The 18,588-nt window shown below is 36.2% G+C and overlaps 1 protein-coding gene across 2 annotated transcripts in view; it reads right to left on the bottom strand.

The window, feature by feature from the left end:
• The window catches only part of LOC150105904 (nuclear receptor-interacting protein 3-like), a 108,999-nt gene that overhangs the window by 36,141 nt on the left and 54,270 nt on the right, over positions 1-18,588 (bottom strand). The window lies entirely within an intron of this gene.

Raw genomic sequence — 18,588 nt, 5'->3', positions numbered from 1 at the left:
TCCATGGATTATTTCTACTATTTTTATGGCAGTTGGGAGTACAAGTGTTTCCCCAATGGTGTGTGGTCTTTTGCAATTAAGAATGCAACCTCAAGAGATGCCTTCAAATATTTATTGTTAATTTTAGTGAATTTTTTTAAGTTGTTGGATTGAGAATTACATGTCTTCAAACATCGTTCAAAGAATTATAAAGATTTGTGTTCATGTTCAGGATGTTTAGTTTTTAAGTGTCTTACTAATGACACAATGACGTCTCATGACACAATACACATGTAGGACGAGGTTCATTGTTGACTATCGTCAATGTAAATCCCCATTTCAAGTAGTCTTCTTGATAATTTTTTTTATCAAGAAGACTACTTGGGCAAGGCTTTGTTAAGTTTCAGATTAATGTTTTTATCACTTAATTTGACTGATAACAAATTTGTTTGAATAGAAGAATCAATCCTATCTTTTCCTTGTTGTTTGTCTGATGTAGAAGTACTATCATAATTATCTTCAATTCACAGTTTCTTTGGAGGAAATTTTTTTAACCATTTATCCATTTTGTGAGGGTTAATTTGTAAAATTTAAATATAATTCATTTACTATTGATAATATCAAACACTTTTAAAAAATGTAAGCAATTTTGATAATATTAATTCACTATTTCTAGTGTAAACGTAAAAGTAAGCACAAAAAGGCGATGGAATTGCACAGAAATGATATATACTAAAAATCGTTAAACTTACTACTAATAGTCAAATAATTAATACAACTGTGGTGTCATCTGCAGATAATAGGATAACTAAGCAATTTTCCTTCTCTAGTTGGGCTTGTCAACACTAGGATGCTCTACAAAGAATGGCAATGATAAGAAGTAAGAGATTTACTCCCTAGTTTTAAAACACACGACAGCTTTGCCACAAACGATTATGTGTGCAAAGTCGCCCAATGTGCACTACTCGGAAATTTAAGTTTTCAGGATCTTTATAATGTCTTTATCTATATTAGATATATGTTTAATTTTTTCTTTCTTTCATCAATTAATTAAATTAATTGATGAAAGAAAGAAATTAATTTAATTAATTGATGAAAGAAAGTAATATTCTTTATCTTCAATTAATTACTTAATTTTTTTCCTATCAATATAAAACTTTTTTTGACATACCCCCACGTATCGACTTGCGTACCCCCCCCCCTGGGGTACATGTACCACACTTCGGATACCAATGCTCTAAGGTGAACTGGATTCTTGGGTGCTAGCTGTTGAAATGGAGGAGGAAGGTCTAATGTGTCTGAACCACATGGAAAAATAGAAAACATGTCATGCCAAATAGAAGGTTTGAGATTTGCTGTATCAAATGCATGATTTTCAAAATGTTCCATATAGAAACTGGCTGGGGGATGGTAAGCAATGCCCATGGCTGTATTCTCAATGTGTTTATATTTGGTGTCCTTCCAAGGGTAACCAGTATGGATGCCAAAACTGAAATGATGAGTCAATGGTGTTGGGAGAGGGGAAGCATTTTACAGTAAATTTAAAGTGTCAGAAAGGGTGATATTCGTAAATTAAGAGGTGACATCGAAGCCACCATGATATCATTATTATTTAACACTAAATTTTGGATTCAAAATTTAAAATGAGCAGAATTTTTATATGAGATGAAATATGTCCAGTAAGTGGGATCAAATATTTAGCTAACTGTTTGACTATCTTAAAAGAGAGGAGGGGGGGGGGGTGAATAGTATCCACTACAGAACAGAGACGATTATTGGGTTTAAGAAATCAATTCATATTTCATATATCCAGGGAGGAGAGGAACTAAAAGGTTTGAAATTTTAACTACTTCAGGAGGCCAAGATGTGACTTTTTAGAAGCCTTTTTGAATGTTTTTTTTTTTTTCCTGAGAATTGGTTGGATCATAATCCAACAGTTTATGAGCAGTGTGGTCTCTGAGCAACATATTCACTTTCTGTTATATTCACTTTCCACAAATTATAACTGTGACAAGCACATAGGTACTAAACTAAATCATTAGAAACAATTCAAATTGTAACTGAAAAGGAACTAATGTCCTAACATGGCACCCTCTACCAACCAGATAACCATAAAGTTAATCTGCAGAGGTCAAGTCAGCTGGTCTCAGAATGACTGTCTCCCATATCTTTAGCAAATTAATGCACCCATACTTGTTCAGGTTGGGGCAATGCTTCATAGCACATGCTGAGTCTAAATGTAGTCTTTCAGAGCTATAGTAATGTCTTTGTAATACCAACGTTTTCTTCCAATTAATCCTATGTGAAGGAGTATTTAGAACATGGCATACTAGTCCTGACTTGCCATACAGGTGATCACCAGTAGCGCACTCAGGATTTAATCTTTTGGGGGGGGGGGGGGGGGGGGAAGAGCACTCATGATTTAATCTTGGAGGGGCCAAGTTGAGTAGATGATTTGAGAATGCACACTACATTGCGTACGACCTATGACTGAGCATCTGCAGTGATTGACAATACATGATACCCGTGATCTCCTCTGGCCTGGCTCAGGCAAACAAAGTAGTGCTCGGTCCGCAAGAGCACTACTTCATGCGCCTTTCGTTCACAGCGGCCGGGATTCCCACCTTATGTGACTGCTAATTCATAAGTAGTATAGAAATAGAAGACACAACGTAAATTTTAAAAAATGAATTTTAATTAGGAAAAGAATTTTGGAAAATTTTTTAGTGTTTTTTTCCTTTTTCTTTTGGAGGGGGCCAGGGTCCCTTGGCTCCCTTCCTGGGTGTGCCACTGGTGATCACAGATGTCATTTTTGTGTTCTTCAAGGCTGATGTTAACTGATCTACCAGTCTAGTAGGCTAAACTGTAGAAACAAAGATCTTGATACACTCCAGGATGTACAAAAGGATGAAGCTGATATTTAAAAGAATGAAAGAAGGCAGCTAGCTGAATGAGTAGTTAAGTGGCATGGAGATCATATTTGCTGAGAACTTTAGTTGTCTTTTCTGATGAACCCTCAATATATATATATATATATATATATATAGGATTATTATTATTATTATTACATGACACCTCCAGGGAGTCCAAAGACTCATCGAGGGACAGCACCTACTCTACAAAACTCTCTATCTCCACCCATTAACTACAACTAACTGCAACTACACCAACCCCATCTACCACCCACCACCACCACTCCTTTTTCCACAGACAATCAAAAACATCCATGCCCATGGCAGGATTCGAACCTGCAGCCTTTTGGCTGGAGAGCAGATATCAACCAGGCCCAAGGACGGGAATAGTTTTGCTAGGGATCGTGTATGTTGGTAGCAGGAAGGTTGCAATGGGGACAATCCATATAAAACAGATAAAATACTGCATGTACCCTGATCGACTAAAATGGTGTCACAGGTCTCCAAGCTCGGTCTTGCATACTGTGTTATTTGATCTGGCTCAGTTTTGAGGATGCAATAATGTTGGGAAGGATGATGACGTGATTGCTTATATAAATATCTTTCTGTATGTGTGGGTTTATATAAATGGAAAAAGGATAATGAGCCACTAAAAAGTCATCACTAATGTAGCTTGAAAGAGGAGACAACCGTTACTTTCTCTTTCTATTGTGAAGTTTATTGAGCTTCACATTTAGCACATTTCAACTTGCTGTTGAGATGTGCTAAAAATATATTCAGTGGGTTTGGGCCAAATAGCAAATGCATCATCAGCATAGTGCAGCCAGAACACTGGTTTGAGTGTAGCTGTCTTCAGTTCTTAGTTTTCAAAATGTTTCATGTAGAAGTTGGCTGGAGGAGGGAGAGAAGGGAACCCATAGCAGTCCCATCCAGCTGTTTATATATTTTTCCATTAGAGGAGATTGAACAGTCCCTCAGTTTTCAAAAGTTAAATAGGGCTAAATAGTCTTCCCTACTTCCTATAGATAAATATAAAGCATTAGTGGATTTTTATTTTATGAGAAGTAACCACAATAAATAGTGAATTTCAATAATTCTCTTATATCAGAAGGGAAATGTGGCTTGATGAGGTCAAGAGTCTCTGCCAAGGTATATTAATGTATGTGTGGTGTGAAGTAATGTCAGAATCTGTCAAGGTTAAATTTTTTATGAATGTTTTAAACTGCATGGAATTTTTAATAAAAGAGGGAGAACTGGCTGTGAGGGGAGGGAAAGCAATCTGGATAAATGGTCGACAAATTTATAGGTAGGGCTGTCTATGCTGTCAACTATCAGAACAAAGAGTTATCATCTTTGTGAACTTTGGGGACTCCCATATATTTTAGGTTGACATAATAAAGTTTTAATTTCTTTTGGTCAAGATGTAACTTTTTTTTTTAATAATTCATACACTTTTTTGTTTAGAGATTTGGTAGGATCACAGTCTAGAGTCATTTGATAAACCTTAAGGAGATGGTTCATTTTTCCATTAATATCTGTTATTCTGTTATAATCCTAAAATAAGTCTTCCCAGCAAAGACAATAACTTAATAATCACTAGAAAAATCAAGAATAATGCTACTGTGGCCATCATTGCTAGGGATCATAATTGGAAAAATGAATGTGTTGCTCCGATACTTATAAGCTGTTGGATGATGACCCTACTAATTCTCAGAAGTATGTCCAATAAGTGGGGTCAATAATATTTAGTTAATTGTTTGACTATCTTAAAAGTGTGTGTGTTCAGCATGCAAAACTGTGGGAAGTAATGAAAAGAATGGGTTTTTCTCAACAGACTATCAGGTCGATAGCCAACTTGTACAGGGAGCAAGAAGCCATGGTAAGAACAGGTGTTAGATTGACTGATTGGCTTCAGGTTGGTAAAGGAGTTAGGCAAGGATGTTTACTTTCTCCTCACTTGGTCAGTATATATGCCAAGGATATCATGTGTGAAGTATTGGGTAAGTCCAAGACAGGAATTAGGATAGGAGGTATATTGATCAGTAATCGGAAATATTCGGATGATACAGTGCTCCTTTGTAATGACAGGGAAGAACTAGGTCAAATTCTTGACAATGTTAACAAGATCAATAATTACAGAGGACTTCAACTAAATCCTAGCAAGACAAAGACTGTGGTTCTCATAGGAAATACAAACAGGAAAGCTCTTGAGAAACAAGTGTACCTTAATGGAGAAAGAATTGAGGAAGTCAGCAAGTCTGAGTACCTGGGATCCATTACTAAGAATTGCTATTTTCAGAAGATGTCAGAAGAAGATTAAGAAAGAATAACACAACAGTCAGATACTTGTCTAAAATGTGGAAGGATGGATCTATCTCCATGGGAACAAAGTTGAGGATTTTGAATGCAGTTTTTTTTCCAACAGCGACTTATGGATGTGAGACTTGGAACCTAAAGAAGTCAAATAAAAAAAAAGGATAGCTGCTTTTGAGATGTGGTGTTACAATAGGATGTTGAGGATATCATATCTGAAAGGCATACATATGAATGGGGTGTTAGAAAAGATCAGTATAACTTTAAAGCTCCTTAAGGATACTGACAGAAGAAAGTTAAAATATTTTGGACACATTGAAAGGATGGAAGGAAGACTTCTCAGAACAGTAATAGAAGGTAAAGTTCCAGGAAAAAGAGGAAGGGGTAGATCGTCAATGAGATGGATGGATGGTGTGTGTGTGTGGAGTGACTAATCTTCAGAGAATTGAATTCTCCAAAAAAAAAAAAAGCATACAATAGGACTACATGGCGAGGCCTGGAGTGGCACATCACCGAGCATCGGAGTGACCATACAGCATCTGTGGATGCCATATGGTCACTCTGATGGACATATGGATGAATAATATTTAGCTAACTGTTTGACTAGCTTAAAAAAAGGAGGAGTCAGTAGCATCCACTATAGGATAGTGAGCTTTGATGTCATCTCTTTATTTACCAATACATCCCTTTTTGACACTAAGTTTACTGAAAAACATTTCCCTTCCTGACATCACCAATCTTTTCAATTTTGGCATCCATACAGTTACTTTACTTGGAAAGACACCATATAAACAGATAGAGGGTACAGATATGGGTTTCCCCCCTTCCTCCATCCAACAGCCAGCACCCCAGAATCCAGTTCACTTGAGAAAAGGAAAATAACAATAGCATACCTTTTCTGGTGGCACCCTTTCTTTCTTTCTCAGTTTACAGAAACTCACTAACGCTGGTGGATACAAATACAGACTTTCTCATCATCATCCCAGCCCTGAACAATATGGTGTTATTAAAACCCTTGTTTACAGAACCCTCAACCTCTGTTCTAACTGGGCTTCCCTTACAGCTGAACTCTCCCACTGGTCCACTGTATGTCAACAAAACAGTTCAATAAAATATCAACAAAATAGTTGTTTCTCCTGTCTACTGTCTGATCACAGATGTGAGACCCCCCCCTTGACACTTCTGTGCATGGCAGAAGAAGGTGACATTCTGATATTAGGGTAATCAATGCATTTTGTGGGATGAGTGTTTATTATTATATGTTGGAAAATTAGCTTTTTGTTTATGAAAATTCTAGTTTTTAAATTGGTAACTATTTTTCTTGTACAACAGTTAGAAAATTTTATGTATAAAGCATTGGATTTCGTGTGTTGGTGACAAATTCGTACATCACCTCATTCCTTTCTCCCCTTTAACATGAATTGACTCTTCTTGGCAATCTGCCAGCCAGGGTTGGGTTTTTAAAATCTGCTGATGATTCTAAAAGTCTTGACCATGCCTTGGATTCCTTGCATAATCAAATGGGAAAAAAACTGAAATAAAAATAAAATAAAACTGCTAAGCTTCAATGATGAAATACAAAGTTGAAAGACTTATAGAATCATCAGCAGGTTTTAAAAACCAACCTAAAATAAAATAAATATAGCTGTGTTAAACTTCCCAAGATTTGGGAAACTTTAATTCTTAGGCTTCTCACTCAACAGCTAATGTTAGCCAACAAAACCCACAGAAGATGCCCTCTTGTAGGACGTTAGACTTTCAGCCTTTTTCCAGTTGTTTTGTGTATGCTTTTACAATTTTAAGATTATATCCCTGATGATGTCTCTGCGACTAAGATAAAATAATCAGAATCTATTAAACTTGTGTTAATTTTTTTTTTTCTCTGTGTATTCATTCCATTAATTCCAAGTATAAGAGGAAGAATAATTATGGAAGGTGAAACTGGTGAAAAGCTGCTGCAGCAGATCGACTGTGGCAAGAGATGTAATTTAGTTATTTAATGAGCAGTTTATTAGTGAATATCATAATGATGTAAATGATGCTGTGCAATCTATAGAAGAGAGACAAGTATCAGAGGAATTAGAAGTGAAGAAAATCATGGATTAGATATAATATGTGTAAATGATGCTATGCAACATGTATAAGAGAGACAAATATCAGAGGAATTAGAAGCAAAAAACCATGAGTTAGATATTAATAAGTCTATGGGAAAGGGTGACAATATCACCATAGAAAAATGTGCAGCAGAATTAGCTATGTCCCTGACATGGTTATTTAATTAAATCTTATGATGAGAAAAGTTCCTAAAGAGTGAAAATAGGCAAAGTAATATTATCCTACATGCATGGTTATAGGACAGAAGTTTTCAATTAGAGACTAATCTGTATATCTGTAGTTCTAGTAGAGATACTAAAGAGATTGGTAAGGAATGAGGTACAGGATTCAGTTGATAGACAGCATTCTTTATGATGGTTACCAGAGATTTATAATGGGTAGGTCTTGTTTCAGCAATCTAGCAATTAAATGAAGAATTGCATTCTTCATTTAACCAGCATCCGAGAAATGGAAATAAAATTAGAATTGAAATGGCAAGAAAAAATTTTCTCCTGATGAAATCAACAGTGTATAACTGCAATTTAAATTTCGAGCTTAGAGTATGCATGATTAAATGCTATGTATGGTCTGTACTACTGTACAGTGCCGAAACACAACATTAATAAAAATAAACTTGAAGTCTTTGAGATGTGGTTATACAAACATGTTAAAAATCCCATGGACAGCAAAAAACGTCCAATCAGGAAGTACTGGAACAAATGAGAAAAAAACTTGAACTTTTAGTTAGATTCACCTGATTTAATGATATCCCATTAAGAGAAAGTGCTGAATTAAGAATTGGTTTCTTGCTTATAACCATTAATTTAGTTTTGGTGATATTTATTTTTAATCCCATTTTTTACTCTCTTCATTCACTAGTTCCAGAAGATTTTGAAGATCCTGAATATTTCAGCCAGGAGAGCTGTGTCATCAGCATATCGAATGTTACTGATAATGTCACCATTTACATTTATCCCTTCCTTTTAAAATTTTTTGAAATATGGCTTCTGAATATATGTTAAAAAGAAGAGGTGACAGCACACATCCTTGCCTTATTCCTTACTCCTTTATCAATGATCCTGATGACTTTACCATCTAATCCAATTCTTTTTAATAGTGCAATAATTTTAGTATGTTGGACTTTGTCAAATGCTTTCTTGAAGTCGATAAAACAAATGAATACTTCCTTGTTTTGGAATAAGATTCGACAACAGAAAAGGCCTCTCTTGTTCCCAAACTGTTTCTAAAGCCAAATTGGATATCACTGATGGTGTCTTCACATTTTCTGTATATTCTCTTTTCAATTATGACAAAGAATGAATTATTTTCAGAAACATTTTGAGAACATGACTCATTAGGCTGATCATTCTATAGTCATTACAAGTTTTCGCATTTGCTTTTTCAGGTAGCATGATGAAGGTCAACTGTAACCAGTCTTGAGGGATTATGCCTGTATCGTAGATCTTATTAAATAGCTTTACTAATATAGTAATGCTGTCACCTTCTAATAACTTTACTATATCTGATGGTATTCTATCAGGTACCCCAGGGGTGCACCTAGGTGTGCATGGGAACTGGCGAGCTGAAGATACCTAGTCATGGCAGTATAACCATTATATCTGTGGTGGATTGGAAGGAAATATTCAACCCACCACACTGCATGGAAGGCAAAGGAGAACTACCATGCATACCTTTTTCTCTTTCTCCAAGTAATAATGAACAAGTCAGGACAGAATAATGAATTATGCACAAGAACAGATAAGACCCCCTGGGTCTGATCTCGTGCAATATGCATCAGGGAGGGGGATTGTAGATCTCTTTTGGAGTTCCAGGAGGAAAAAACCTCAAATGACGCTGCAAGATCAAAGCCTCCTGGAAGTTCTGCAGCTGATGTAAGGACACAGCATAAGAAAATGAACCTCAAGGAAAATACAAATATGGGCACCTGGAATGTTAACTCAATGTACCAAGCAGGGAAGATGGACAATGTGATCAGAGAAATGAAAAGAATGAAGATATCAATTCTTGGAATCTCAGAGGTTAGATGGAAAGGGAAAGGAGATATAAGAACAGATGATGGATTTAGATTTATTTACTCAGGAGGAAAAGAACATCAAAGAGGTGCTGGAATAGTGTTGGATAAAAGGATAGCCGATATGGTGGAGGGATACTGGCAGAGATCTGAAAGAATGATTACTTTGAAAATAAAGGCCAAACCTAAAAATATCCTTATAATTTAAAGAGATCTATCAACAAATAGAGGAATGTTTACATTTGAAAAAATAATAGAGATATACTGATAGTAGTGGGTGATGCGAATGCAAAAATAGGGAAAGGAAGAGAGGATGGTCTGGTGCACCCTTTGGGCTTGGGAGAAAGAAATGAAAGGGGAGACAGCCTGGTGGAGTTTTGTAGAAGGCACGAATTGATAGTGACTAACACCTGGTTTCAACAACATGAGAAAAGACTGTATACTTGGAGAGCACCTGGACAGAGAGGTGAAGAAATGAGAAATCAGATTGATTACATACTAATTAATTCAAGATAGAGAAATATAATAAAAAAATACAAAAACTTATCCTGGAGCAGACTGCAATAGTGATCATAACCTGCTCACAATTAAAGTAAAAACCAGATTAAAATGAATAAATAAAGAAAATGCAACTAGAAAAATAATAATTGATGGACTAAAAAGAAAAAATATCAAAGAGAAATATCGAGCTGAACTAGAAAACAAGATCAGAAATATTGATACTGATAGAGCCTTAGAAGTAATCTGGACTGATTTAAGAGAGAAAATCAAGGAATGTGCTAAAGATCTTCTGGGTGAGGCAGAGAGAAGAGAAGAGGAAGGAAGCCCTGGATTACTGAGGAAGTGACAAAAAATGAATGAAAGAAGAAAATGGAAGAATAAGAACAACGATGACGCCCAAGTCAGATATAAAGAGATCAATAAACAAGTAAAAATTCTGACTAAAAAGGCAAAGGAAGACCGGCTCAATCAGGTCTGCAAGGAAACAGAGGAAAATGATACAGCAAAGAATATGAGAAAGGTCTATGACGGCTTGAACTTGATTTCAGGGAAGAAGAGAAGGACAAAAAGCGGTGCTTTGAAGGATGAAAAAGGAAAGATTTTGTTTGAAAAAAATGAAAAAATGATAAGGTGGAAGGAGTATGTAACAGAACTTTATGGAGATGAAGATAATCTAGAATGTGATCAGATAGAAAATGACGATACCCCATAAATTAAGGAATGGGAAATCGAAGCAGTCATTAAAAGAATAAAGGATAGGAAAGTGGGGTGCTTAAGGGTCAAAGCTGTATAACTGAGAGGAGACCTCCACATAGCCTTTAAAGAAATGCAGAGAACCGACCAGGGCTTCTGACCTAATGTCCAATCCTCATTTTCTCATGGCTACCTGTTGGATATCTACCTGGATACTGAATAAACGAGGATGGGTTGGCAATTTGAGATTTAGCCAACCAAATTGTATTCTTATTGGCTTAAGCCAAAATACAAAATGATGGTACAACATGACAAAATTTCATGACCGTTGGGGCGTCGCCCAGTTAAACAAGGCCCCCATTGTTTTCGCCAGGGAACTAGGGCGAACAGCAAAAAGTCAGCTACTGGAAAAAATCTGATAACACTCCACAACTCAATATCACCAGAACTGAAGATCGGTACTATCAACAAAAGAAGCCTGAATGACAAAGAAATGGAGCTAGCTGAGGAATTAGATAAGTACCAGATTGATATAATAGGGGTGACTGAAACAAAAAAGACAAAAACTGGTGAGATCTTTCTGAGCAATAAATACAAAATGTTATATTCAGGCAATGACAATCAAGGAAAAGAAGGAGTAGTCATTGTATTCAACACTAAATACGAGGCTAATCTTCTTAAATGGCAGGCAGTCTCAAGTAGAGTGATGTGGGCAAATATCAGAATGGGGAACTGGACAATGAAACTTATTTGTTCCTATGGCCCACAAAAGGTTCTACTAAGGTAGAAGTGGAGGAATTTTTTGAGTCTTTAGAGAAAGCAACTGACACAATGAAAAAGGAAAAGCTGATCCTTGTTGGGGATCTAAACAGCAGAGTAGGAAATGATTGTCAGACATACAAAAATAGTTTGGGAAAATTTGGAGAAAAGAGCAAAGCTAATAATAATAATGGCAAATGCCTGTTGGATTTCTGCTCAGGACATGAACTGGTTATTACTAACACCATGTTCCAACATAACAATGTGCACAAATTCACATGGAGGAGAAGAGGCAAGGAATAAGAAAAGTCTCATTGACTATGTTATTGTTGATAGTGATGTTTTCTCCCTGGTGCAGGACACCAGCATGTACAGAGGATTTGAAATTGGAATGGATCACTATTTAGTCTTGAGCAGGATAAAATTGAATTTCATATTGAAAAGAATGACATGTAAGAAAGTTTTAAAGGGAATAAAAGTTGAGCAGCTCTCAGATGTTAGACTAAAATACACAAAGATTATTGAAGAAAAAATGAAAGAGTTTGAGAACAGGAACCAAACCTTGGAGATTCAGTGGCAAGCCTTGAAGAAAACATTCATTGATTCAGTCAGAGAGTCATGTGGTGAGGTTGTCTGCAAGGATAGAAAAATCAGAACTCCATGGTGGACACTGGACGGTAAAGAGGCAGTGAAGGAAAAGAAGAAAACATATCAGACGTTCCTGGAAAATAAGTCAGCTTGTGCTCTTAGAGAATACAGAGACAAATGCAAGAATGCTAAACAGTGTGTAAAACTAGCTAAACAAAAGTCATGGGAGGACTTTGGCAAGAATATAGAAAATAAATATCAAGAAGGTGGCAAAATATTCTGGAGGTTATTGAAGAAGCTTAGAAATGGAGGAACGAGTGCTGTAAAAGGAGTTAGAGATGATAAAGGTGACATGAAAATGGGAGAAAAAGTTATCCTTGAAGTATGGAGTAATTACTTCAAAAAATTGCTAAATGAAACAAGCAGTGATAGTACAGTGGTAAATAACACTCAACAGGCATACAGACAGAAATACACATCCATACTTGAAGCAGAAAAAGTCATCAAATGCTTGAAATGTAGAAAGGCAGCAGGAGTAGATAATATTCAACTAGAAATGCTGAAGTATGGTGGTATAGAAGTCTTACAGTGGCTGTACTGCATAGTTCAGAAAGCCTGGACAGAGGGGCAAATTCCCAATGATTGGAGTACAGTTCTCATAGTACCATATATAAAAAGGGAAATGAAACTGAATGTGAGAATTACAGAGGTATTTCCCTACTGAGTGTTCCTGGTAAAATTTAAGTCAGTATACTTGAGAAACGGATCATAAGGATTGTGGAAGAAAAGCTTGGTGAAGAACAAGCTGGATTCAGGCAAAATAGAGGCTGTCGGGATCAGATCATCACTTTACAACAAATAGTGGAGAAATCATGGGAATATAACAAAGATCTGTATTTAAGTTTTTTCGATCTGGAAAAGGCATATGACAAAGTGCCAAGAGAGAGAAGCTATTCAATACGCTACAGTTACATGGTGTCAATGGGGCATTATATCAAGCAATACTTAGTCTGTATTTGTGTAAGTCAGCAGTTAGAATTGAAAGAAGTACAGGAAGATGGTTTAATGTTAAATCTGGTGTGTGAGACAAGGATGTACATTATCCCCTCTGTTATTCATTATCTATATGGATCATATTATGAAGGAAAGTGGTATTAAACATGATCAAAATTGAAGATGTTAATGTCAGCTCTTTGCTTTATGTGGACGATGTTATACTTCTAAATAAATCTGCTACAAGTCTGCAAGATTCCCTTACTAAATTAAATAACTGTTGTAATAGATATGGTATGAAGGTCATCAATAAAAGACAAAGACAATTAAAATAGGCAGAATCACTGAAAATGTGAACTGCATTGTGAATGGAGAACCTGTGGAACAAGTAAAACATTTCAGCTACTTTAGGCACGATTTTTAGTGAAGATGGTAAATTAAATATGGAAATAGATAACAGAATCAACAAAGCTGGTATGGTGGGAAGTCAATTGAATAAATTCATATGGAATAAGAGAGAAATTAGTTTGAACACTAAATTAGCTGTATACAAGACAGTGTTCAAACCAATTTTATCATATGGATCTGAGAGCTGGGTCAGAAGTAAAACACTTGACCAAAAACCACAGATATGAGAGTCCTGAGAAAGATTAGAGGCATGAACAGATGGCATCAATGGCAATATCATATTAAAAACGAGGATATTAGGAAAGAACTTGATATTGTCAGCATCCAGGAATGCGTTAGCAGAGCTAATCTCAGGTGGCATGGTCACTTAAACACAATGGGCGAGGAAAGATTAGCAAAACAAGTGTTCTCTGCCAGGTTGCCAGGAAAACGACCCAGAGGTTGACCAAGATATAGGCTGATTGATAAGGTACAATGCACCTTAGATGATAGAAATATAAGATCTGATAATGTTGGAGTCTTGACAAGTAACAGACTGATTTGGAGGAATATTGTAGATAGGAAGTTAGTAATGATGTAAATTTTTCATGTAGTACTATCATATGCTGTACACCCCCTGGAAGGTACATGGCAGGAATTTGATGATGACGATGAGGAGGAGGAGAATAGGAAAGTTTCAGGAGTGAATGATATTCAAGGAGAGCTGCTGAAGGTATTGGGAAAGGAAGGAATAAAATTTCTGTCCATCGTCTTTAATAGAAGTCTGGAGGAGGATAGAATACTTAAAGACTTCATAAGGTCTATTTTTATTCCTATTCCCAAGACTACAGGAATGATGGATTGCAATAAGTACAGAACTATGAGCTTGATTAGCCACATTGCAAAAGTCCTAATCAACATAATATATAGAAGAATGGAACAGATGATAGAGAGAGAGAGAGAGAGAGAATTAAATGAAGCACAATTTGGTTTCAGGAGAAACAGGGAAACTATTACAACACTACAGATATTGGGGGAGAAAGAATGATCGAGTGTAATAAAGATTTATATCTATGCTTTGTGGATTATGAAAAAAGCTTTCGATAATGTTAATCACTCTGTTTTATTTGATATTTTGCAAAAAAATAGGAATAGATGAAAAAATTATCAGACTGTTGTTCAGAATATATAAAATGAGGAAGTAAGGGTTAGATTTGAAGAAGAGGATACTGAATGGATCCCCATAAGAAGAGTGTGAGGCCAGGGTGTGGTATGTCCCCACTCCTTTTTAATGTCTATAGTGAATGGATGATGAGGGAGCCTTGGAAGATCTGGAGGATGGAATAAAGATAAATGGGCATCTGATAGATTTTAATTTGTCCCATGATTCATCAACCCTCATGACGTCATCATTCTTGATAAATGCTATCTCTTGATTTAGATCTTGACTCAATTTCTTTCTTAACTCTGGGTTTTTTAACTTTCCTAGATCAAACCTTTTTTGTTGATGTTTCTTAGAATGTGGACTTAGCTTTCAGTCTAAGTTTTAACTCTGTCACCAGTAGATTATGATCAGAAGGAATATCCACACTAGGATAGTTTTTGTACTCTTTATGGAACTTCAAAATTAGTAATTAATTAGCAAGTAATTGGAATAATAAAACAAAGATGCCAATAAGTCGCTGTTGAGCTTCATCCCCTACTCAGACAGACCTGTATAAGATTAATATCTAGTAGATTACCTTTCAGTTTTAATAACATCATCCTATCTAAGCAGGGGATGAAGCTCAACAATGACTTATTGGCATCTTTGTTTAATATTATTCCAACTCTGTTTTGATAGTTGTTTTCACTATTTCTTGAGTGGTACATTGTTATGTCATTAACTTTAGTTTAGCCTGATCCTGGCCACCTAACTTCACTCATTCCTAATATCCCAATTTCAAGTCTTTCCATTTCCTGGATAGCATTTCTTAGCTCACCTGCTTCATGCAGGGTTCTGATATTCCAGGTTCCTAATTTTAGTGTACACACCATTTTGAGCCTGGAGATTTTTTGCACCCCTGTCCCATTTAAGGGAAGCCAGGAACTCGAAGCCATTTGTGCAGATTTGCTTGCCATGGTGGTAAGTCCAGAAAGAACAGAACAGTAGTTTTTCCATTTGCTTTCAGCTCTGCAGTATTACAGATGTACACAATAAACTATATTGCCATCTGTAATTTTCTAATCACAAGCTTTACTGTCATCACGAGACTTCAACCTTGTGTCAGTACTGACAATGCTGCCTCACTTTGTCAGAGGACTTAATCCTTTAATTTTCCTTGTAATTCTAGGTAGGGGCCATAACCAGGTACTGACAGCTAGTGCCAGATGAGCCTGGGTTGTTTATAGAGATAAGCTCCTCTGAAGATTCTTCCACACGTCACCATTGGGTGAAATGATTTGTCTGTTGTTCTTCACAGAGGTCCATTAGCATCCTTGTAGAGAGTGTACCCTACTGAAAGTCCCAGGGAGCATGACAGGGATGTGGGCTTGCTTCACCCCCCCCCATTTAATAATAATAATGCAAACAACTGAAGATTCCCAGTTAATTTAAGTGCAAAGTGTTTGGAGTTCAGGGATGTAAGTCTATTTGAATCTGGCAGTGATTGTGAACAGTGAGCTGAAGCTTAGAGGGCACATGATAAGCTTTGCAAAGATTTTCACTGGTCAAGTCCTACATTAACCACTGTATTCAGATTTGATTACTTAGTTTTTTATTGTGATGTGTGAGTTTTCCTGGTAAGGTTTATGCAAGAATAATTGAGCAATGGCTAAGAAAAATTGTGGAAGGGAAGCTTCCACAATGAAAAACAGACTGTATGCAGGCCAAATAGAGGTTGTCAGGAACAGATTTTCACTTTAAGACAAACAGTTGAGAAATTTTGGAAATATAACAAGGATTTTTATTTAAGTTTTGTTGATCTAGAAAAAGCATATGACAAGGTGCCAAGAGGAAAGCTCTACAGTTATGTGGTATAAATGGGACAATATATAAAGCAATACAAAGTCTCTATTTAAGCCGTTAGAATTGAAGGAGGTACAAAGGAAGCATAAAGGAAGCTGATTTGATGTAAAATCAGGTGTACAATAAGGGTGCAGATTATCTCCACTGTTATTCATTATCTATAAAGATCACATTATGAAGGAAAGTGGTATTAAATTGGATATCAAAATTGACAATGCTAATCTTAGCTCTTTACTTTATACAGATGATGTTATACTTCTGAAGAAATCCAGTACAAGTCTGCAAGATATCATTATAGGCCTCCATATTATAGGAAGAACAGTACGTGATATCATTTGGTTGGAAGAGGCCTGAGTTCAATTCTCATTGTGAGGAGTGGAATCTGTATGTGGTCTTTTCCAATCTCATACATAGGTAGCAGGGTTCTTACCCCCAGGAAAGTTAGATTTTTCATCCAGCATACAGGCAAATCAGCTAACAGAATACATGCAATTTACAGACAAAATATATTGTTGTTTGATGGTGATGGGCAATGGATGGTGCTGATGGTAATTGTGTGTAGTAGGGGAGACGTTTAGGGTGTGTGTGTATAGCAGAGTGGAGTAGAGTGCCCTTCTGTGATGAGTCCTCCCTGGAGGTGTCACATAATAATAATATTATTCCCTGACTAAAGTGAATGACTGTCGTAATAAATTGGGTATGAAAATTGGCAATAAAAAGATCATGATAATAGGCAGAAAAAACGAAAACATCAATTGTATCCTGAATGGTGAATTTATGGAACAAGTAAAACATTTCAGCTATTTAGGCACAATTTTTAGTGAAGATGGTAAATTAAATATGGAAATAGACGACAAAATTAGTAAAGCTGGTGTGGTAGGAAGTCAGCTGAATAAATTTATATGGCATAAGAAAGAAAGAAATTAGTCAAAACACTAAATTAGTTATACACAAGACAGTGTTCAAACCAATTTTAACTTATGGATGTGAGAGCTGGGTTAGAAATAAAGGCATTGATCCAAGAGTGGAGACCTGTGATATGAGAGTTCTGTGAAAGATTAGTGGAGTGAATAGATGGCATCAATGGCAGTATCACATTAAAAATGAGGATATTAGGAAAGAACTTCCCATTGTTAGCATTCAGGGATGTGTCACTTAAACAGAATGGGAGAGAAAAGATTAGTGTTCTTTGCCATGTTGGCAGGAAAAAGACCCAGAGGAAGACCAGATGTAGATGGATTGATACAGCAAAAAAGTGCCTTAATAGGCAGAAATATAAGATCTGATAATATTAGAATCTTTATGGATAACAGATTAATTTGGAGGGAAATTGTGTTGATTGTCTTGCAGTACTATCATAATTATCCTGTACACCCGTGAGGGGTACACATCGGAATTTGATGATGATGGTGAAACTCCACATGGACCACTGTATTCCAATTTGTTCACTTAGCTTTTTATTGTGATGTGGAAATACTGGAGAGGATCTGGAGATAAGTGACCAAGGGAATATCAGAACTCTGGAATGTGGTTATAGAAAGATGTTAAAGGAATGTAAATTGCAGAGTCTGGTGGATAGGTGGAAAAGAGGAAATCTCACTAATTTAAGTTAGTGAGGAGATTTTATTAGACTAGTACAGAGGATATAAAACAAGGAAGGTTTTGGGGGGGGGTAAGAATAAGGCTCTCCCTGGACGTTGTCTAAAGGTTTGGTTAGGAGGCATGTGATGAGTAGATTTCTACACGGAGAGTTGTGAATAAGCAAACTACATTATCAGAATATGTTGTGAATACTCAGGTTAGGGAGTTTAAGGTTTGGTATAATTAAGTTGTTAGTTAAGTGAGCCTCCCATGGAGTCTGCTGACTCCATGTAAGTTCATGTGATGATAATAATTTTTACCTATTGGCCACCAGATCCATGTCCATTCCAATTTGCTCCAGTTTGTGTAAAATTACATTTCAATGTGATATCCTGTCTTTGCAAAGTCCAGCAGTATATTATTAGAGCCATTTACTTTAATGATATCCCACAATGCCACTTTAAACTTTTATGGAAAATAAAGGAATATAAATTGCAGAGTCTGGTGGATAGCTAGAAAACAGGAGATATGATAGCAACATTTAGGTTAGTGAAGGGATTTTATCAGATTAGAACAGAGGGTATTATAAAACAAAAGACAGTTGAGATGGAGAAGAATGAAAGGCTAAATAAATTTGGTCTTAGATTCTTTCAGCAATTTGCTGTTATCCATTTAAGGTATAATATCCTGAGCATTTCCAGTACATCTACTTTTATCACATTGGTCTAAAATTTTAAATCTGCCCATAA

This window comes from Typopeltis vanoorti, chromosome 6 (assembly GCF_054136105.1).
Source record: "Typopeltis vanoorti isolate ZY-2024b chromosome 6, IOZ_Tvanoo_1.0, whole genome shotgun sequence".
NCBI classification, from domain to species: domain Eukaryota; kingdom Metazoa; phylum Arthropoda; class Arachnida; order Uropygi; family Thelyphonidae; genus Typopeltis; species Typopeltis vanoorti.
Note: the sequence above shows the minus strand (reverse complement) of the source record. Positions and strands in the feature narration are given on the sequence as shown.